The sequence below is a fragment of the Rhinopithecus roxellana genome, chromosome 8, assembly GCF_007565055.1.
Source record: "Rhinopithecus roxellana isolate Shanxi Qingling chromosome 8, ASM756505v1, whole genome shotgun sequence".
Taxonomy (NCBI): Eukaryota; Metazoa; Chordata; class Mammalia; order Primates; family Cercopithecidae; genus Rhinopithecus; species Rhinopithecus roxellana.
This window is the reverse complement of record NC_044556.1, coordinates 115,821,513-115,844,201: the sequence shown is the minus strand read 5'-3', so window position 1 is coordinate 115,844,201 and position 22,689 is coordinate 115,821,513. Positions and strand designations below refer to the sequence as shown.

Below are 22,689 nucleotides of genomic sequence, written 5' to 3'. Positions count from 1 at the left end.
GTCCAAATACTGAGATTTCAAGTTATCTGGAATGATTTCTTTAAGGTTATTGCCAGCAGAATATACATTTACATTTGTTTTATTTCCAACTTTTAGAGATTTCTCTTTTACTTTATATAGCATTTTGATGCGTTTCTAGGCTTTGCACAAAAAAAGCATATTTAAGCTATAAAGCAGAGATTAACAGTTTTCTTATGGGTTTAACCCCAGTCATAAGCCCCATAATTTGTGAAAACATGGGCAGGTAAAATTGTTACCAGAAACAATTTAATTTTTAGCTAATAGTGGGGCTGGCAGGGACATGCTCTACAGTGACATTGCCCCCTTAACACTTCACACTTGTTGGCTAAAGGGAGGAGACCTACTGGGAAGAGAATACCATGTGGGGATGTCACCAACACTGACTCAGATCCTTATCACTGTCCCCTTAATTTTTCTGCAATAGCCTACCAGGTAGTCTCCTTTATTCTAGTTTTCCTGACTCCAATTCACCCTCCATCTTGCTGTGGGAATGATTTTTTTTTTTTTTTTTTTTTTTTTTTTGAGACGGAGTCTCACCCTGTCACCCAGGCTGGAGTGCAGTGAGGTGATCTCGGCTCACTGCAACCTCTGCCTCCCAGGTTCAAGTGATTCGCCTGCCTCAGCCTCCTGAGTAGCTGGGACTACAGGCTCCCGCCACCATGCCCAGCTAATTTTTGTATTTTTAGTAGAAATGGGGTTTCACCATGATGGTCAGGATGGTCTCGATCTCCTGACCTCATGATCTGCCTGCCTTCGCCTCCCAAAGTGCTGGGATTACAGGTGTAAGCCACCGTGCCTGCCTGCCCCACTATATCTTGTCCTTTAGCTAAGCAGATTTCTTAAATTCTGCATTTTTCATGTTCTTTTTATTTTTATTAAAATAGAGATGAGGTCTCACTATGTTGCCCAGGATGGTCTTGAACTCTTGGGCTGAAGTGATCCTCCCACCTCAGTCTCCCAAAGTGCTAGGATTACAGGCGTGAGCCACAGTGCTCAGCCTTTCATGTTCTTTTTGGACTTTACTACCTTTGTTTTCTCAGACTGGAATATACTTTCTCTTATTTGCCTGATTTTCTTCTCCTACTTTTTCTACCTAGCATCACCTTTTACATGGTTGAGTTAGATTTCTCCTCCCTGTATTTCTGTTAGAGCCTTTCATATATGAGTCACTCATTTAAAAATGGACAATTAACTTTCTAAGCTTCAATAGCCTCATCTGGAAAATGGAGTTAATAACTCAGTCAAAGCTCCCTTATCTGATTTCCACTTATCTGAGTCTTCAGATGGATCCTCCCAGTTCCCTGTGAAAAGCTTGATGACCAGCATCCACATCACACTGAACGCTCTCAACCATGCTTGGCCAACATAGTGAGACCAGCCTGGCCAACACAGGGAAACCCCATCTCTACTAAAAATACAAAAAATAAGCTGTCAATTGTGTAACATAATTTATCATACTTATTGTAATTAAATACATGGACTAAATATGTTAAGTTATGAAATATGAATACAAAAGGATTACTTCTGTGAAAATTAAGCTGAATGACTTGGAATAACAATAAAAAAAGTTGCTAAAAATAATTGCTGTTGGAGAAATACAAGGACTAATAAAAGTAACAAAAAATTTAGAAAGATTCAGCATTATTTCTTAGTGTTTTAATTCATGCTCCACTTTAAAGAAACCAAAACTGGAAATCAGACGTGATGGGTTTTGTTTTGGTTTATGCAGAAAAAAAAACAGTATTTCAATCAGTAGATTCATATTCAAGGAAAAGGCCTTGGCCCTACATCAAAAGTGAACAAGTATATATTTGTATGTTTTAAGTTAAAATAAACATGTCTAAAGTATGTATATATGTATTTTTTCATAACTGTAATTAACTTTTTAGATTAACCTACAAATTACTGGTTCTAATCATGTCAGATAAATAGGTTTTTACCTCATAGTGTTCTTGATGGATTCTGTAAAGCAACTGATACTATGCCTGGCATACTGAAGGCATTTGCTCTTCAAACACAGGAATCCTATGAGGGAGATAGGATATCTTTTTTATTATTTCCACTTTATGGTGACAAATCATGATTTATCCAAGACCATACACCAGTAAGTAACAGAACGAGGAAGAACCCACATCCTTAGTTTTCAGGGTCCACACTCTTTCTACTGCAGCACCCAGCAGGGCTATCTCCATTGGGGCTACAATGTAAAACTGCTTAACTTGAATCCTATCTGGACCTGTTACCCTACATGCAAAAGATCTTCAAAATATCTTTACATAAGACAAGTCGGGGTCTTCAGAGTATCATTTAGATGATTATCACGGTCTCTATTCCATTTTTTGACAAAGCTTTCCCACATTACTCTCATTGTCTAAATAGTATATTTTAACAAGACTTTTTGAATCTTAGAAGAAATTTAAAAATGATTCCACCGTCACCAGATGAATCGGGAAGAGGATAAACTTAAGTAAGTCTACTTAAGCCTACTAAGAGATGATATTTCAAGTTTCAAATGGCCTTCTGCAGATGGAGGCTAAGCACATTTTAAAACCCAGAAACTTATATTTGGCTCCAAAATTCATCTGGCTTCTCAGGAATCCTTAAATATAATGTTTTTTAAAATACAAAAGTGATTTTTGGGTTTATAGCTATTTCAGCCATTTGCTGAACGGTCAATTGGATCTTAAACAGGTCATATATATCAAGAAAGTAGAAAAGGTCTGAAAGCTTGATCTGGTGACAAATTGTTCATTCCAGAGAAAATTTTACATTTTTAAGCAAAATGGGGCAATACTTTAGTGCAGTGATCTTCAAACTTTTTTGACCACAACCCCACAGTAAGAAATACATTTTTATTATTGCATTCCAGATATAGAAGTCCCATGAAACAATACTTACCTCTTATATGCACTTTGATATTTTATTTCATTCTTCGAAAAATTTGGTCATAATCCACTAATTTTACTACTCACTAATGGGTTGCAGCAGGCAGCAACCAATTGGAAGAAAATAAAATTAAAGTTCTCTTTGGAACTTGAAGAATAAGGAAATTTGGGTGAAGTCAAGTTTGAAGCACTAAAGACCACTTTAAATTAGATGTGGTGTACTTATCTAAGATTTTGACTATATTGTAGTAATGAATAACTTGGTGAAAATAATCAAGAACAACCAATTTTCCAGAAAGGCATTAGCAAAGAGTGTGACTTCTTTTCTCAAATATACTTTCTGGAAGACCAGAAAGTGCAAGAACCTGACATTTGTATCATGATATAATTGCATACATTCATTCACCCATTCACCAAGCACATTTAAAGCAAGACCTCTGTGCAAGACCCTGTGCTACGGGCATTGTGGACACAAAGGTGAGTTGAGTAGAAATCTGCTCAGAAATCTTACAACTGGTAGCTACTGTGAGCGTCGGTTTCCACCAAAGAGGACAATAATTCCTGCAATGGCCTGCATGCTCATAAAACTGTTACAAAAATGAAATGAGAATAATATATGTAAAGATCCTTGGTAAATTATAAGGAAACATTACTAAAAACAGTTGATTAGTGTTCAAAACATTTAGATTCATATCCTTTCTATATCCACTAAGAAACCATTTGACAATTTGTTTTTCTCTTTTCCCCTGTAATCATTAATTTATAACGACTCTAGATTGGAGTTAGATGATTTTTCTTAAGATTATTTTCATTTGTCTGAAAGCTTTAACTTTATCAAGTAAAATCTTGCTGATAAAGCACTAGACTTGTGGATGAACACATTTCATTTTCTTCTAGTCTTGGCTGTGCTTCATGTTCACTGGATAATTTAAGGTATACCATTTAATTTTAAACCTTCTCCAATAAAAAATAAATAAAACCCATTTCCTGCTTATCTCACTAGATAGGATTTATTAATGCACAATAAAAATTAAAACATTCAGAAGACTTCAAATAACACAAAGTACTCTTATGTCTACTAAAAAATGACAGGACTACAGGTACAGGGATCATAATCTCTATAACTGATACGCTGCAATCCTTAAACACCCTATCGATGTGAATATCACCTCCCCGTTGTGATTCTTCTCAGCTATGTCAGAGCAACTCAACAGGACCAGGGTAGGTGAAGGGATTAATAATAACACATAGTCTGTATCCTCTAGGAGGAAGGGAAATAAACATTAATGATTATGATGAGGTAGGTACACAGAAGGAAACCATTGATTATATTTGGTGAAGACTTTGGGTACTGTGTCAGCAAAAGTTTGCAATATAAAACCCTTGCTTTCAGGCATCTTAGAGTATAGATGGGATGGCTTTTGAATGAACCAATAAAGTATGGTAAGTAGAGATGAACACTGTGTTATAGGAGCATAGAAGAGGATATCTAACTCAGGTCCAGGAAGGGTTTCTGAAAGAGGTGACAAAAACCAAGTTCTGAAGGCTTTATTGAAGTTGGGTGGGAAAAAAAAAGCTGAAGGAAAAGCCTTTGAGACAGAACGAATAATGTACACAAAAGTAAAGAGGCAGGAAACAGTAATTTAGGATGGGTGGAGCATGGGGGACACGTGGGGAGGTGGCAAGTAGTGAGGCCAGTTCAGGATAAGTAAAAGGGTTTAGTTTGAAATCTCTGAGAAGCCATTGACTACAAGCAGGAAGTGGTATAACTAGATTTACCTTTTAAGATCACTCTGGTGGCAGGATGGACTTAGATTAGAAAAAGGCAAGCTTTGCAAAGGCTAGGAGGCTTTTGGTCAATGTTAGGTGCCTACAGTATGCCAGGGGATACTGTGGTCACCAAAAATATGCATAATCACACCTTCATGGAGTTCCAATCTGGTGGAGAGAAATAAATCTCAAACGAATACCTAATTACAAAAAGTGTTCAAAATAGTAACTGTGAGGGAATATGACCTTTGTCCAGTCATGATTTACTCTAGTCACGTGGGATAAACACTCGGACAAATTAGGGGCTGTACAAACCTGGGAAAAGGGAAAAATGGGTAAGGCGCAGTGGCTCATGCCTGTAATCCCAGCGGTTTGGGAGGCCGAGGTAGGCAGACTGCTTGAGCCCAGGAGTTTGAGACCAGCCTGGGCAATATGATGAAACCTCGTCTCTGCTTTTTAGGGAAATGAAGTGTTTAGGGAAATGGCCCTGCCTGCTTTTTAGGGAAATGAAGTGTTTTGTAGCCACTGTTCAGGGGAAGGGAGACAGGTAGAGCAGATCACACACTGAGGAAACTTCAGAATGGGTCCCCTGGGCTGAGTGCGGTAGCTCACACCTGTAATCCTAGAACTTTGGGAGACCGAGGTTATGTGAGGTCAGGAGTTTGAGACCAGCCTGGCTAACATGGTGAAACCCCGTAAATACTAAAAATACAAAAATTAGCCGGGTGTGGCAGCGCGCACCTATAATCCCAGCTACGTGAGAGGCTGAGGCAATAGAATCGCTTGAACCTGGGAGGTAGAGGTTGCAGTGAGCCGGGATCACCTCACTGCACTCCAGCCTGGGCAACAGAGCAAAACTCTGTCTCAAAAAGAAAAAAAACTGGGGGGAATGACTTTTGGATAATACAAAAATATTGAAAAATATGCACAATGATTTAGAGAGGCCATTCAAGATAGAAGTGGGCTGCCCGAAAGGTGATTAAGCCCTTAGTTCCTTTGGCTTGTTGGCTTCTCCTAGTCCATATTTTGCTTTTTGCTGCCACCTGGTTCAGGGATAGTTCTATCACTACCAAGTACCCAGCCTGAAGTTGTGGGGCACCAAAAAAAGCAAGTTGGTGATAAAGATTTCAAAAAGGCAATTTAAATATGTTTATCTCATTCTTGAAGTTCCTTCTTTGTTGTTGAATGGGTTTGCTTTTTCTAGTTTTCCTTCATCTTTGCTGCAACTCAGCTCACTGCTTATATGCGCATGCCACCTAGTGACGAAAATTGGCCCTGCCTGCTTTTTAGGGAAATGAAGTGTTTTGTAGCCACTGTTCAGGGGAAGGGAGACAGGTAGAGCAGATCACACACTGAGGAAACTTCAGAATGGGTCCCCTGGGCTGAGTGCGGTAGCTCACACCTGTAATCCTAGAACTTTGGGAGACCGAGGTGGGCAGACGGCTTGAGCCCAGGAGTTTGAGACCAGCCTGGCAATATGGTGAAACCTCGTCTCTATAAAAAATACAAAAATTAGCCAGGTATGGTGGTAGATGCCTATAGTTCCACCTACTCAGGAGGCTGAGGTGGATCACCTGAGCCCAGGGAGGTCGAGGCTGCAGTGAGCTGAGACCGCGCCACTGCACCCCAGCCTGGGAGACAATGAGAACCCATCTCAAAAATAAATAAATAAGAATGGGTGCCCTAATGGGGCCAACAGGAGGCTCCCTGTGGTTGAGCATGACGACACAGACCTGGTAAATGCACAGCAAGCATTATTACATCTTTTTATTCCTAGACTCTCCTTCTGCCACTCCTCAAGCCTCTCAATATACTTCCATGTAAAAACAAAACAACAAAAAACAATAAAAGGCTTTGTTTCCCCCTCGACAAGGTGAGAAATCTTAAAAATAGTAGAGAAAGAGAGCAGGTACATCTGGGAGGGTCTCTCTGGCATGCCTTTTGACCCCCTTGTCCCTCTTCTCCCGGGACCAGCATGTCTCCAGTCAGCTGAAGCCTTCCTCCTTCCTGGCTCACCTTTGCTCTGTGTTTAATTTTCAATGTGTTCTCTGCCTGTTCTTTGCTGAGCCCCTGTTCTTTGCTGAGACTTTGCTAGATTTTCCATTTTATCATAGAATACTCCCACCACTTGAACTAAAAACCTAAATTTATTATGAGGGAAATGTCAATGTAATTACACAAATATATCTGATAATCCACGATAATTCACAGCCCTGTTGAGCAGACGCTGCTGTTTCTCTGCTCCTCTGTCTGAGGACCAAGAGGCAGGGTCAATGTGCTCCTAGCTACCCATTGCCTCATCCTCTTTTTCAAAAAGCCTTTTTTTGGACGGGTGCAGTGGCTCATGCCTGTAATCTCAGCACTTTGAGAGGCCAAGGCAGGTGGATCACCTGAGGTCAGGAGTTCGAGACTAGCCTGGCCAACATGGTGAAACACTATCTCTACTAAAAACACAAAAATTAGCTGGGTGTGGTGGCGTGTGCCTGTAATCCCAGCTACTTGGGAGGCTGAGACAGGAGAATCGCTTGAACCCAGGAGGCAGAGGTTGCAGTGAGCCGAGATTGCACCACTGCACACTACCCTGAGCAAGAGAGTGAGACTCTGTCTCAAAAAAAAAAAGGCCTTTTTTCTTTTCAGTCTCACATATTCATTCCACAAAATTCTGTCTTTCTTATTAAAAATAACAATTTTAATATACACATTTGGTACAAATACAAATATCTGTGAAGGTATAAAATAAAAAGCAAAAATCTGTGCCTCTCTTCCCTATGCTGTCCTCAAGCACCTTCCCTTACTTTGGATTCTAAAAGGTAACCATTGTCAATATTTGGTTATCTGTGATGGTCACATGATAGTCAACTTTGTGTCAACTTAGCTAGGCTATAGGACCCAGTTATTTGGTCAAACACCAGCCCAGATGTTGCTGTGCTGTTATTTTTTAGATGTGATAAACATTTACAATCAGCAGACTTTGAGTAACACATATTACGTTTCGTAACATGTATGGGCCTTATCCAATCAACTGAAGGCCTCACAAGCAAAGACTGAGGTCTCCTAAAGCAGAAGGAATTCTCAAGATTGCAATGTAGAAACCTTAACTTAAGTTTCCAAATCGCTGCCCTGTGGAATTTGACTCAAGACTGCAACTTCAACTCTTATCCTGAATCTCCAGCCTGCTAGCCAGCCCTACTAATTTCAGACTCGCCAGCCCCCACAATCACATGAGCCAGATCCTTAAAATCTCTCTCCCTGTCTTTTTATCCTATTGTTTCTTTTTCTCTAGAGAACTCCGACTGATACAGTGCCTGTATTAATGATGGAGATGGCCCTCTGTCTCGCCAAATCCATTCTTCACTCTCATAGTTACTTTCCCTTGCAGTTCTTTGTGGCATTCAACTAAGTTATCTCTGCTGGAATGGGAAGAGAAGTGATGTGAACCATTTCATGCCTTACAAATGAAAACTTCTTGCTATTTTTCTTCTCTGGATGACTGGGAGGGTCATGCTGGGAGCGTCCTTGGAAACCATGTGTTGAAGATGGCAGCCTGAGTCTTTCAGTAACCATGTGGAGCTGAGTCCCCTCTTCCCCAACCCTGCTCCTACAGATTTTGAACATTTTACTTAGTTGTCTCTGAACTGTTAGGTAAATTGCAAAAAAATTTCTATTGTGTGTAAACTATTACATTTTGAATCTTTAATAAACTAGTTTAACTTACCCTAATTTAGAAATCCAACACCTAAAACATAGGGATTGGCTTAGTAGATGCACAGCAGGAGGTTAGGAACTGATATCATTGACTGAAAGACGGAGCCTCTTCCTATGCCATGGCAAAATATTTGGTAAAACTGTTGCTGTGGTAACTTGACAAGCAGACACAATTCTTATGGTACTGGTACTTCTAGGGAAGGTAGATGGAATGAGCCAGAATGTAACTGTGAGTTGGCTGCTGCTGGCTGTTTTTGGCTAGGTATGTTCAAAAAAGAGATGAGCTCAGAGTAGAATCTACTGGTTTGCAAATGAAGCAAGGGAATAGAGTCCAGAAGCTTGGGGACTTAAAGATTTCTAAAAGCCAACTGCTTCAGTACCGTAACAGCCGAGACAAGACTTATAGCTCAGAAGACTGTCATTGAGACATTTCAGTCAGACAAAGATCTTCTTTCAATCACGCCCAATTGTTTCAGATAGTTTCAAGACAACTGACACTAAATTGAGAAAAGAGGGTTTGGGGCATGAAAGAAAAGAGATAAATAAAATAGGCTTAAGTACTCTCTCTAAAAGGAATCCTGGCTATGGCTATTGATTGGCACATGGTACTGAATAGAAGAAGCAAACAGATTAAATGTCTTGTAAGCTTTTTTTTTTTTTTTTTTTTGAGACAGAATCTCGCTCTGCTGCCCAGGCTGGAGTGCAGTGGCACAATCTCGGCTCATTGCAATCTCTGCCTCCCAGGTTCAAGCAATTCTCCTGTGTCAGCCTCCCGAGTAGCTGGGACTACAGGCACCCGCCACCAGGCTCGGCTACTTTTTGTATTTTTAGTAGAGACAGGGTATCACAATATTGGTCAGGCTGGTCTCAAACCTCTGACCTTCTGATCCGCCTGCCTCGGCCTCCCAAAGTGCTGGGATTACAGGCATGAGCCATGGCGCCTGGCTGTCTTGTAAGCTTTTGAAGCATAAGTATTGCTGAAGAAACCTCAGGAAGTTTGGCCTAAAAAGTTTTTGTTAAAATAAAGCAAATCTTGTTCTCCCAAACTTGCAGAAATCAGGCTGCAAAAGTTGAATAATCTTTGAAGAAGGCGTATTCCTCACCACCTCCTTTAGAATTTTTTTCTTTTCACAGCTTTTTGGTCTTTTGATTAGGATGTGTTCTTTCTTTCTTTTCTTTTCTTTTTTTTTTTTTTTGGAGACGGAGTCTCGCTCTGTTGCCCAGGCTGGAGTGCAGTGGCCGGATCTCAGCTCACTGCAAGCTCCGCCTCCCGAGTTTATGCCATTCTCCTGCCTCAGTCTCCCGAGTAGCTGGGACTACAGGCGCCCGCCACCTCGCCCGGCTAGTTTTTTGTATTTTTTAGTAGAGACAGGGTTTCACCATGTTAGCCAGGATGGTCTCGATCTCCCGGCCTCATGATCCGCCCGTCTCGGCCTCCCAAAGTGCTGGGATTACAGGCTTGAGCCACCGTGCCCGGCCTTTTTTTTTTTTTTTTGAGATGGAGTCTCGCTCTGTCACCCAAGCTGGAGTACAGTGGTGCAGTTTTGGCTCACTACAACCTCCGCCTCCTGGGTTCAAGCGATTCTCCTGCCTCAGGCTCCCAAGTAGTAGCTGGTATTACAAGCATGTGCCATCGCACTTGGCTAATTTTTGTATTTTTAGTAGAGACAGAGTTTCACCATGTTGGCCAGGCTGGTCTCGCACCTCTGACCTCAGGTGATCCACCTGCCTCGGCTTCTCAAAGTGCTGGGATTACAGGTGTGAGCCACTGTGCCCGGCCCAGTGTCATTTCCTTAATGTTTATTTTGCTTGAAGTTCATTGAACTTCTTGGGACAGTAAGCTTGTAGTTTCCATCAAATTTGGAAAAATTATTTTAAATTTTTAAATTTACTTTTACTTTTAGAGACAGGAGGTCTCACTAATGTTACCCAGGCTGGTAACAAACTCCTGGGTTCAAGCAATCTTCTTGCCTCGGCCTCACAAAGTGTTAGAATTATAGTCATGAGCCACCACGCCTGGCCGAATGTGGAAAAAATTTTGACCATTATTTCTTCTAGCATTTTTTCTTTCTACCTCCCAACTGCTGTATATTCTGAGACTCTAATTACATATATGCTCAGTCACTAGATATTACCCCACAGCCCACTAATTCACTTTTTCTCAGTCTTTTTTTTATCTGTGTTTCATCTGTAGTTTCTATAAAATTACTGCTATGTCTTCACATTCACTAATATTTTCTTCTGTAGTATCTACCTGTTCATGTCATTCAGTTTATTTTTAATTTCAGATACTAAATTTTTCATCTCTAGACCCATCTCGATATGGATCTTTATGTATCTTCCATTTTCCTATTCATCATGTTTATACTTTACCTTTTAAGCATAGGAAGTATATGTATAATAACTGTTTTAACATCTTTGTCTAATAATTCCATCATCTGTGTGTTTTCTGGGTCTGTTTCTTTGACTGGTTTTCCTCCTGATCATGGCTTATCTTTTCCTGCTTCTTTGCATGCCTGATAATTTTTTATTGGCTCCTGGACATTGTGGATTTTACTTTACTAGGTGATAGACTTTGTTGTATTACTTTGAATATTTCAAGAGTTTTGTTCTGGGACAAGATAAGTTATTTGGAATTGGTTTGATTCTTCTGAGACTTGCTTTTATTTATTTAATTTATTTATTTTTCTTGAGATGGAGACTCGCTCTGTCGCCCAGGCTGGAGTACAGAGGCACAAGAGGCTTGCTTTTAAGCTTTGTTATGGCGGCCTAGAGCAGCCACTAGCCTAGCGCTAATTTGACCCCATTATTGAGGCAATAGCCTTCTGAGGACCCTACACAGTGCCCTATAGTACAAGATCTTTCCACACTGGCTGCTGGGAACCCAGACTATTCCCAGTCCTATATGAGGTCAAGGGATTTTCCTGCCTACTCCTTTCTGGTGGTTTTTCCCCTGGCCCTGGGTAGTTTCCTCATTGCTGAACACTGCAGATCAGTACTCAGCCTATTCTACAAGTAGAATGATGTTTCCAGGAGCTGAGAGGGAGGGAAATGGGGAGATGTTGGTCATAAAGAACAAAGTTCCAGTTACGCAGGATGAATATATTCTGGAGCTCTAATTGTATAGTATGGTTCCCATAGTTAATAATACGGTATTGCATACTTGACATTTGCTAGGAGAGTAGATCTTAAATATTCTTACCAAACACACAAGAAAATGGTAACCATGTGAGGTAATCGATATGTTAATTAGCTTGATCATGGTAATCATTTTACAATATATATATGTATCTGAAAACATCACAATGTACACCTTACACACATACAGTTTTTACTTGTCAGTTATACTTCAATAAAGCTGGGGGAAATAGAGGGAGAATAGAGGGAGGAATCTCTTCAAATATCCAAAATTCTCTTTTTTTTTTTTTCCTTTAAATTACATTTATTTTAATGCTGAATTTACTTCCGTGCCATAAGTTTTTGTTTCTTCAGTTTCTTCTGGGATATCTTTTTCTTCTGGGCAATCTCCTCTTCTGGTTTAGGAACAATCTGTTCCTTTTCAGTAAGGATCATCTCAATGTGGCAGGGAGAGCTCATGTATGGGTTAATCCGACCATGAGCTCTGTAGGTCCGTCGGCGCATCTTAGCTGCTTTGTTCACTTGGATATGCTCGATGACCAGAGAATCTACATCTAAACCCTTAAGTTCAGCATTACTCTCTGCGTTTTTAAGCATGTGCAGCAAAAATTCAGCACTCTTTTTGGGCCATAGACCTTGTGTCCAGCCCCACTGCTTGGCCTGGGCACACCTGCCAACTCCACCATTGTAACGTCGGAATGGTACGCACTGTTTCTGTAAAGTGACATCTTTCAGATACTTCGTGGCTTTTCGAATATGCATACCCTTGATGGCCTGGGCAGTTTCACGAGTGTTCTTAAAGTGAACACGAAGATTGGAACCTCTTGATTTGCATGATTTCGTGGGGTTCTCCGGGTCAAGTGAATAGCGAACCATTTTCACAGATTACCTCAGGCCGCTTAGGGAAAGAGCCAAAATTCTCTCTTTTTTTTTTTTTTTTTTTGAGACGGAGTCTTGCTCTGCCACCCAGGCTGGAGTGCAGTGGCCGGATCTCAGCTCACTGCAAGCTCCGCCTCCCGGGTTTACGCCATTCTCCTGCCTCAGCCTCCCGAGTAGCTGGGACTACAGGCGCCTGCCTCGTCGCCCGGCTAGTTTTTTTTTGTATTTTTAAGTGGAGACAGGGTTTCGCCGTATTAGCCAGGATGGTCTCGATCTCCTGACCTCGTGATCCGCCCGTCTCGGCCTTCCAAAGTGCTGGGATTACAGGCTTGAGCCACCGCGCCCGGCCTAAAATTCTCTTTTTAATAGTTCCCTTCTTTCTTTTTTTTTTTTTTTTTGAGACAGAGTCTTGCTCTGTTGCCCAGGCTGGGGTGCACTGGCGTGATCTCGGGTCACTGCAAGCTCCGCCTCCCGGGTTCACGCCATTCTCCTGCCTCAGCCTCCCAAGTAGCTGGGACTATAGGCGCCCCCCACCACGCCCGGCTAATTTTTTGTATTTTTAATAGAGACGGGATTTCACCATGTTAGCCACGATGGTCTCCATCTCCTGACCTTGTGATCCGCCCGCCTTGGCCTCCCAAAGTGCTGGGATTACAGGCGTGAGCCACTGCGCCCGGCCAATAGTTCCCTTCTTTCTGGCACTGCCCCACAAATTCTAGCTGCTTTGATCTTCCTAAACTCTGAAATACCTGTGTTCTATTTGTTTTTCCTGTTTTTAGGTAGAGAGCTGGGAAACTTGAAGAGCTTACTTTGTTTCCCTTCTCTCAGAGATGACCACCTATGCTACCTGTTGTCCAACGTTTATAAATCATTGTTTTCCATATTTTGTCCGGTTTTCTAGTTGTTTAAGGCAGGAAGGAAAGTGTGGTTCCAGTTATTTCATCATGGTTGGAAGCAGAAGTTTCAATACCCACTTAAGATGAGAATCTGGAGGATAGAGAAGAGAGTACTTCCCAGAAGGCACCGCCAGGGACTTAACATCGCCTGGGTTCTCCCAAATCTCGATACTCCCCTTTAGCAACTTACAAGGCAGACCCTCAGATTTGTTGAGGACTTAAACACACAGCTTAATCTTTTCCTTTATATTCTTTTTTCTTTTTAAAAAAATTATTATTATTTTTTTAGACAGGGCCTCACTATGTTGCCAAGGCTGGCATCAAATTCCTGGGCTCAAGTGATCCTCCTGCCTTAGCCCCCTGAGCAGCTGGGATTACTGGTGCTTGTCACCATGCCCAGCTCCTTTCTGTTCTTTTTTCTGCCATAATTCCAGGTGTCTATACCATCCTTATAGTCGACCAGTCCAGTAATAGCAGCTCCTACTTATTGAGCCTGTTGTGCCAGATATTTTATCTATGTTTTTTTTTTTTTTTTTTTGAGATGGAGTCTTGCTCTGTCACCCAGGCTGGAGTACAGTGAGGCAATCTTGGCTTACTGTAACCTCTGCCTTGCAGGTTCAATCAATTCTCCTGCCTCAGCCTCTGGGGTAGCTGGGATTACAGGCACCCGCCACCACCCCCAGCTAATTTTTGTATTTTTACTAGAGCCAGGGTTTCACCATGTTGGCCCGGCTGGTCTCAAACTCCTGACCTCAAGTGATCCATCTGCCTCAGCCTCCCAAAGTGCTGCGATTACAGGCGTGAGCCACCATGCCCAGTCTATATATGTTGTCTTCTTACATTGCTCCTACCAGTTAGTTATAATTTGCTCCTTTTTTTTTTTTTTTTTTTTTTTTGAGACGGAGTCTCACTCTGTCGCCCTGGCTGGAGTGCAGTGGCCAGATCTCAGCTCACTGCAAGCTCCACCTCCTGGGTTTACGCCATTCTCCTGCCTCAGCCTCCCGAGTAGCTGGGACTACAGGTGCCCGCCACCTCGCCCGGCTAGTTTTTTGTATTTTTTTAGTAGAGATTAGTAGAGATGGGGTTTCACTGTATTACCCAGGATGGTCTCGATCTCCTGACCTCGTGATCCACCCGTCTCGGCCTCCCAAAGTGCTGGGATTACAGGCTTGAGCCACCGCGCCCGGCCAATTTGCTCCTTTAAAAAAAAAAAAATAATAAGAAAACAGACACTGAGAAGTTTTAGCGGTTTAGCAACTTGTTCAAATTCATTTGTTGTTAACGGACAGAGCCAAGATTTAAAAGTAGCCATTGCTCATCATATACCTTGTTAAACTAGCTTTGCAATTCCTAGACATCCTTTACTGTGGCAGACCTCCCCTCCACTTCACTCTAACAATTCATTCCCAAGAATTAATGTAATCACCACCTAAAGCTTTGAAATATTGAACAGAGAAATCTCTTTAAACACACATATCTTAGATGCTTCCAACCTTAACTTTTCCCCATTCTTCTCTTTTTCTTTCTTTTTGAGACAGAGTTTCACTCTTGTTGCCCAGGCTGGAGTGCAGTGGCACAATCTCGGCTCACTGCAATCTCTACCTCCCGGGTTCAAGCGATTCTCCTGCCTCAGCCTCCCAAGTAGCTGGGATTACAGGCATGTGCCACCACGTCTGGCTAATTTTTTGTATTTAGTAGAGACAGGGTTTCACCATGTTGGTCACACTGGTCTCGAACTCTTGACCTCAGGTGAGTCACCCCTCCTAAAGTGCTGGGATTACATGTGTGAGTCACTGTGCCGGCCTTTTTTTCTTTTATTGAAAACTAAGTTATCATTCAGTGTCACAAGGGCCTTCAGGTCCTTTGTTCCTCTTTATCTGCCCCATTACCCCATTAATCCTCAACCCTAGATGAATCCAAGCACCTGCTTGTTCTCCTCCTGGATCACTGAGCGAGGATGGAAAAAAATTTACTCAATATTCAACTCAGCATTGAGTATCGCTCAACAACTTTTTACTAATTCTTAGCAAAGTTTGTTATTTCCCAGAAGTGCTGTTCCAAAACTTTATCTTCCTTTTTCTTTTCTCCTTACTTTCAGCAGGTGATTTTCCTTCCTACTTCACAGAGAAAACCAGCTCTCTTCCAGCCCTGCTCCTTCACTTCCAAACATATATCTGTACTCATATTTTCACCTTTTCTCTTTTTTGAGTAAACAAAAACAGTATTTCTTCTCTTTACATTTTTACTTGCCCTCTTGACCCCACCTCTTTCTTGCTGCCTTTGGGACTTTTCATCAGTTATTTCTTATCCCTCTCTTTTTTTTTTCTCCAGAAACTTTAGTTTCCAAATATGTTGAGCAAAAATATACAACCCCAACAGCAACTCTTTCTCCTAAGGGTAGATCCTGCAATATATCTAGGGAAAGGGACATAAAGGTGAGGGGGTGGAGGACTTTGGGGTACATCCCAAACTTCCCCTAAAACTAAACAGTTTATTCTCTGCACTAACACCACAGGGATCCCCTGATCTCCTTCTACATGTTTTGAGGGGCTGAAGGCTCTGCTGTTCTTCCTTGAATGAGAGCCTGGGTCCATACTTCTCTATAAGGGACGTCCAGAGGAAGGAGTGCCTACTACTCCTACAGTAATCCTGGCCAATCCCTGCACCCCATTTTAGAGGTTCCCTGGGGGGTGGTGAGACATGAGGGGAAAGCACCTCTGGAGGCACAAGGGGAAGGCATCCATAGCCAAGGTATCTGAGAGGAAGTTTATGCCTCAGTTGTGGCTCATGCTGAGGTGATGACCACACTCTTCTGATTTTCCAGCCTCTTCTTCTGGATCCTTCTAGCCATGAAGAAAACGGCCAGCAGAAGTCAGAGAGAGCCAACCAAGATTCCTACACCGAGGCTCAGCATTTCACCTGTAGGATACAAGGATCCCACCTGGATGAAAAAAGCAAAGGTCATTGCTGATTGAGAGGCTGAGGGGCTCAGTAGTTCTTTACCAGGACTTGGAGGGCCCCTCTTCTGTGGAAAACAATGTCTCCTGAAGCTTTTCCAGCTGTTCCATTGAAATCCGGGCCCTTGGACTGAAAACTGTCCAGGGCACACTACTAGCAAGGGGAAGTTGTGAGCGAGCTATTGTAAAGGAAGAACTGCCCTAGCTGTTGGGGGAGCAGCTCTCTCACTGAGGTCTTCTGATCTTTATGCTTGATTTCATGCAAGTGACCCAGAATGTGTTCATAAGCTATATCCTTTTTGTTTGTTTGTTGTTTGTTTTTTGAATCTCACTCCTTGTTTCCCAGGCTGGAGTACATGGTGCAATCTCAGCTCATTGCAACCTCTGCCTCCCAGGTTCAAGCGATTCTCCTCCTACCTCAGCCTCCCAGGTAAGCTGGGATTACAGGCGCGCACTACCACACCTGGCTAATTTTTGTATTTTTAATAGAGATGGGGTTTCAGCATGTTGGCCAGGCTGGCATAAGCTATATTCTTAGTCTCACTCACCTCAATTAGGATGCCCAGGACAGTCAGGCTCTGAGGCCTCTGAGCGGCTTCACTCAAGCTATCACAGGAATCAGAATCATAATGTATAATGTGGAGCTTGGTAACTGTGGCTTCACTGTTGATCTGGTGTTCTGAGCCCCCTGGGGATCATCCTGACCCCAGTGCAGGTGGAGCTGGGTAGCTACATATTTTCTGGAAAGTCTGCTTAGATACAGGGTAGAGGGCAGAGACAGTTGCATTGTGTAGCTATTCTTGTGCAGGTCTAAAGGCTCAGTGCCAGGCCAGTCATATCCATGGGGCTGCAGAGCAGTCATCTAAGGGTCAATTGTCACACTCTCTGGATATCGAAGGGGGACTGTGTATTGTTTCCACACTTCAGGGTAAGAGGCTGGCCAGTGGTCCTGACCATGTGGGCACTCGTATGTCCAGTGTTGACCCTCATCTGCAGCCAGGATCCAAATCACCTCTAGCAAGAGGATGAAGAACAACATGGTATCCCAGGAAGGGGCACAGGGTACTGGGAGTCTGGAGACTAGAAGACTAGGGCAGACAGAGAGAGAGAGAGAGATGGGGAGAGAGGCAGAGAGAGAGGTGAGTTCCTCATGTTGAGTGTATTTATCCCTTTTTTTGTTGCTATCTCTGTCTCTGTCTCTGTGCATTTCCAAGGGATTTGATTTTCAGTAGGGTATTGTGGGTTTCTGGGTCCCCAGAACAAGTCTCTTGCTGCTTCTCTCAGCCCTCTCTCTTCATCTCCCTCTGCAGTCTCCATTCCACTTGATGACGCAGTTATTTCTTATTTCTCTTGGATTTGCAAGTTCTCCCTCTTCCTGGCTACTTTTTTCTTCCTGAAATTGTGTTGCACCTTTCTTTCTTTCACTATCCTTTTGGAAAATATAGTTGTACATTCAATGTATGCACTGCATCTCTGGTTCATTCCATAACTTATTATCGTCTGCCTTCTTCTCACCCTTCAATTGAAATTGCTCTATTTAAAGATACTAAAGATCCCTTACTTGCTAACTTTAATTATTTCTTCCCAATTTTATCCAATCTGATACTTTTTTTTTTTTTTTTTTTGTCAAATGATCCTTTATTGAAATATTTTCCTTTGTGCTTAACTGGCTGGGCATTCCACAGCACCACTGTTGATGTCACCTATGATGTCATGAGGGTGCCGGCCATCAACATTACAGCCCACAGACTGGGCAGTCCCCAGGATCTTTTTAATGGTTCCAGAGAGTTCTCTGGCTAAGGATCGGTGCCGCGCTCTGTCGAGCAATGTTGATGATCTCATCAAAAGTGATATTCCCACTGTGTTTAATTTTTTTCTGTTTTTCTGTCTCTTGGTGGTTTCTGGAGGGCTTTGATGATCAGGGCAGAGGCCGAAGGCACCACCTCAATCTGGGTCTGTCTGTTCTGAATGGTCAGTTTCACTCAATCCTCAGGCCCTTCCAGTCACCCGTTGCCTTGGCAATGTCATCACCAACCTTTTTCAGGGGGGCCGATCTTGGGGGCCAGCGCAGAAGTGGCACCGACTTCACCTCTGGTGCACCTCACATATACGATTTTGATCTCCTTGGGGTCGAACTTCGGTGGCATGGTGGAGGTGGCTGGTATAGGGTGAACCCAGATTCGGGACGACCGAAGAAAGTTGCACCTTGGCCTCCTCCAAGCCGAAAGCCGAAAGGGTTCCCAATCTGATTCTTTTTTTTTTTTTTTTTTTTGAGACGGAGTCTCACTCTGTCGCCCAGGCTGGAGTGCAGCAGCCGGATCTCAGCTCACTGCAAGCTCCACTCCTGGGTTTACGCCATTCTCCTGCCTCAGCCTCCTGAGTAGCTGGGACTACAGGCGCCTGCCACCACACCTGGCTAGTTTTTTTTTGTATTTTTTTTAGTAGAGACGGGGTTTTACCATGTTAGCCAGGATGGTCTCCATCTCCTGACCTTTGTGATCTGCCCGTCTTGGCCTCCCAAAGTGCTGGGATTACTGGCTTGAGCCACCGTGCCTGGCCCCCAATCGGATTCTTAAACAGCATTTCCTACAGAGTTTAATAAGTCACCTGAAAAAACAATGCTGAGTTCAAGTAAGATTGAGAAACATCAGGTTGTATAACATTGAGCAGATCTCTTTACTGCAGCACTTATTTGCGTTCAAAATATCCTAATAATCATTGTGATTTCCAAAATGGTGATATGTTAAGTACTGTTTTCCAAACTTATTTATCAACAGAATCCTTTTTATATGGAGCATCTTGCAAAATTAGTGTTCTGAGAGTCATAACATGGGAAACAATGCTTAATTGTTTTGAATGTGGTCCAAGGACGCTTGCATCAGAATCACTTTGGATGTTGATTATTGATATGAAAACTAATCACCACGTCTTGCTATGTCAGAAGCTCTTCTGCCAGAAGACGAAAGAGAACAGCCTTTCAAGGAACATGGAGAAGTTAACATGTGAGGATGTCAGAACAAGAACACAGAGGGTGCCTCGGTCCCTAACACTTTGGGGGCCACCGTATTATCCCTGGACTGGACTGTTATATAATAGAAAATAAATTTATTTCCTGTATATGCCGTTGCTATTTTTGCCTTTGATAATGCAGCTGATCTGAAAACTAATTAATTCAGAGATAAAAAGAGAACCTACTTTCTGACTAATCATGGTGAGCAGTCTCTGTTCTGTTCTTTATAATAAAGCATGGATTTCTCTGTTGTGATTTCTTCTTATTTAAGGTAAAAAGATAAGGTCTTTCTTCTTTTCTTCTTTTTTTAAATTTCAGTATCTTTTGAGGTACACGTGGGTTTTGGTTACATGGATGAGTTCTATAGCAGTGAATTCTGAGATTTTAGTGCACCCATCACCCAAGCAGTGTATACTGTACCCAATGTGTAGTCTTTTATCCCTCACCCTTCTCCCAACCTTCCCCTTGAGTCCCCAAAGTCCATTATATCACTCTGTATGTCTTTGCATCCTCATAGCTTAGCTGAATCAAGATCTATTTTAAAGGTAAAAATGTTAACACTTGATAATGGATTGGATGTGGGACATTTAGAGATTGGATAGGTTGGGATTTTTATAAAGTTCTGAATTATAATTTATGTTAGAAATTGTCCAAAGCACTTTCATTAAACTTCTGATTTCTCTATTGTGTTTTTCTGTGACTCAAGGTTAAAAAAAAAAAGGAAACTGGCTACATAATACAACAACTACTTATTAAGTTCTTACCATTCGGGTTTGTATTCAGGAGTATTCAGGTTTGTATACTCCTAACATCTAATTCAATGCCTGGTGCAGAATGGGTTCTCAAAAAACATTGGAAAGGCAGATGAAAAACTGCCTACACATTAGATTTCTCAATAGCAATTGTAAACTAGAAGATAATGGAACACTACATTCAAAATTCTAAAAGAATGTTGTTTTCAACTTGAATACTATAATTATCTATGCACACCTAGATCATCAATCATATGTGAGAGAATGAATATTTTTCATTTGGGCAGTCTCACATGATTTACCTTCCTTGTGCCCTTTCTCAGGAAGCTACTACTAGAAGATGTCTCACAGAATGGGAGAAAATTTTTGCAATCTACTCATATGACAAAGGGCTAATATCCAGAACCTACAAAGAACTCAAACAAATTTATAAGAAAAAAACAAACAACCCCATCAAAAAGTGGGCAAAGGATATGAACAGACATTTCTCAAAAGAAGACATGAATACAGCCAACAGACACATGAAAAAATGCTCATCATCACTGGCCATCAGAGAAATGCAAATCAAAACCACAATGAGATACCATCTCACACCAGTTAGAATGGCAATCATTAAAAAGTCAGGAAACAACAGGTGCTGGAGAGGATGTGGAGAAATAGGAACACTTTTACACTGTTGGTGGGATTGTAAACTAGTTCAATCATTATGGAAAACAGTATGGTGATTCCTCAAGGATCTAGAACTAGAAGTACCATATGACCCAGCCATCCCATTACTGGGTATATATCCAAAGGATTATAAATCATGCTGCTATAAAGACACATGCACACTTATGTTCATCGCGGCACTATTCGCAATAGCAAAGACTTGGAATCAACCCAAATGTCCATCAGTGACAGACTGGATTAAGAAAATGTGGCACATATACACCATGGAATACTATGCAGCCATAAAAAAGGATGAGTTCGTGTCCTTTGTAGGGACATGGATGCAGCTGGAAACCATCATTCTCAGCAAACTATCGCAAGAACAGAAAACCAAACACTGCATGTTCTCACTCATAGGCGGGAACTGAACAATGAGATCACTTGGAGTTGGGAAGGGGAACATCACACACCGGGGCCTATTATGGGGAGGGGGGAGAGGGGAGGGATGGCACTGGGAGTTATACCTGATGTAAATGACGAGTTGATGGGTGCTGACGAGTTGATGGGTGCAGCACACCAACATGGCACAAGTATACATATGTAACAAACCTGCACGTTGTGCGCATGTACCCTAGAACTTAAAGTATAATAAAAAAAAAGCCATTAAATTTCAGATACAAAACGTAAAAAAAAAAAAAAAAAAGGGAGTATACCAAGAAAGAGGAAGACATGGAAGACAAGAAACAGGGTATTGGCAGGGCAGAGAACAAAGGGAATGCTTAGGATGACAGCAAAAACAAGTCCCAGGGCAACTGTGGGGGAGCAGGTGGAGAGAACAAGCAATCCAGAGTAGATGAGGAGGTCGGAAAACTCCAGTACAGGTATCTCCAAGGAAAACAAAACAAAAAGCCACATAAATTATCTAATAGGTTTGACCATATAGAAATTATATATTGACTTTGTTTTACAGAGCTGTTGGAGGGTGTGGAAGGACTTAGTCAAGTATTCATAAGAAAATTAGAAGCAATTGTGAACTGGAAAAATATAAAAATTTGTGCAAAAAAGGAAATATAATTAAAATAGACTACTTGGCTTAATGGTGATTAATATTTACAGAGTCATATAATAAAAAAACTCCCTGTATATCATGAATGAAGTAATGACATACCTTTGTCAAAATTTATTGCACTGTTCCCTCAATATGAGTGCATTTTAATAATTGTAAACTATACCTCAATACCTCTAGCCAAAGGCTGCCTGCTCTGTTGGACAAGACTTTTTTTTTTCTTTTTTCATTTTTTAAAGAAATGGAGTCTCGCTCTGTCGTGCCCAGGCTGGAGGGCAGTGGCGCGACCTCAGCTCACTGCAAACCCTGCCTCCTGGGTTCAAGCGATTCTCCTGCTTCAGCCTCCAAGTAGCTGGGATTACAGGTGCCCCCCACCACGCTCGGCTAATTTATTGTATTTTTAGTAGAGATGGGGTTTCACCATATTGGCCAGGCTGGTCTCCAACTCCCGACCTCAGGCGATCCGCCCGCTTCGACCTCCCAATGTGCTGGGATTACAGGCATGTAATCTGGTCTTTTTTTTTTTTTTAAGGCTGCTTGCAAATTGGTATCAAAAAGTTTAAAAACAATTATATCTTTAGACCTACCAATTCCATGTCTAGGATTCTGTCCTAAGAAAACAAGCCATATGGGCAAATTCAGCTTGTAGGTAGAGCAAAACTCCACTTCTGTTCTCTTAGACTCCTGATTGGGCTAGAGAATTAAAATGACATAAAACAGATTAACAGGAGAAAGCATCCGAATTGTGAGTGTGTGTGTGTGTGTGTGTGTTGTTTCTTTTCTTTTCTCTTTTTCCTTTTTGTATAGAGTCTTACTCTGTCACCCAGGCTGGAGTGCAGTGGCTCGATCTTGGCTCACTGCAACCTCTGCCCCCTGGGTTCAAGTGATTCTCCTGCCTTAGCCTCCAAAGTAGCTGGGATCACAGGTGCACACTGCCATGCCCGGCTAATTTTTGTATTTTT

At 42.0% G+C, this 22,689-nt stretch overlaps 3 pseudogenes across 1 annotated transcript; all 3 read right to left on the bottom strand.

Annotated features, from left to right (window-relative positions):
- Window positions 1-11,809: 11,809 nt before the first annotated feature.
- On the bottom strand, window positions 11,810-12,428 carry LOC104670183 (annotated as a pseudogene). Its single transcript, XR_749104.2, has one exon. The product of XR_749104.2 is annotated as a 60S ribosomal protein L17 pseudogene (transcript).
- A 3,633-nt stretch (window positions 12,429-16,061) lies between these two features.
- Window positions 16,062-17,290, bottom strand: LOC104670182 (annotated as a pseudogene).
- A 567-nt stretch (window positions 17,291-17,857) lies between these two features.
- Window positions 17,858-18,417, bottom strand: LOC104670181 (annotated as a pseudogene).
- Between the last annotated feature and the right edge of the window lie 4,272 nt (window positions 18,418-22,689).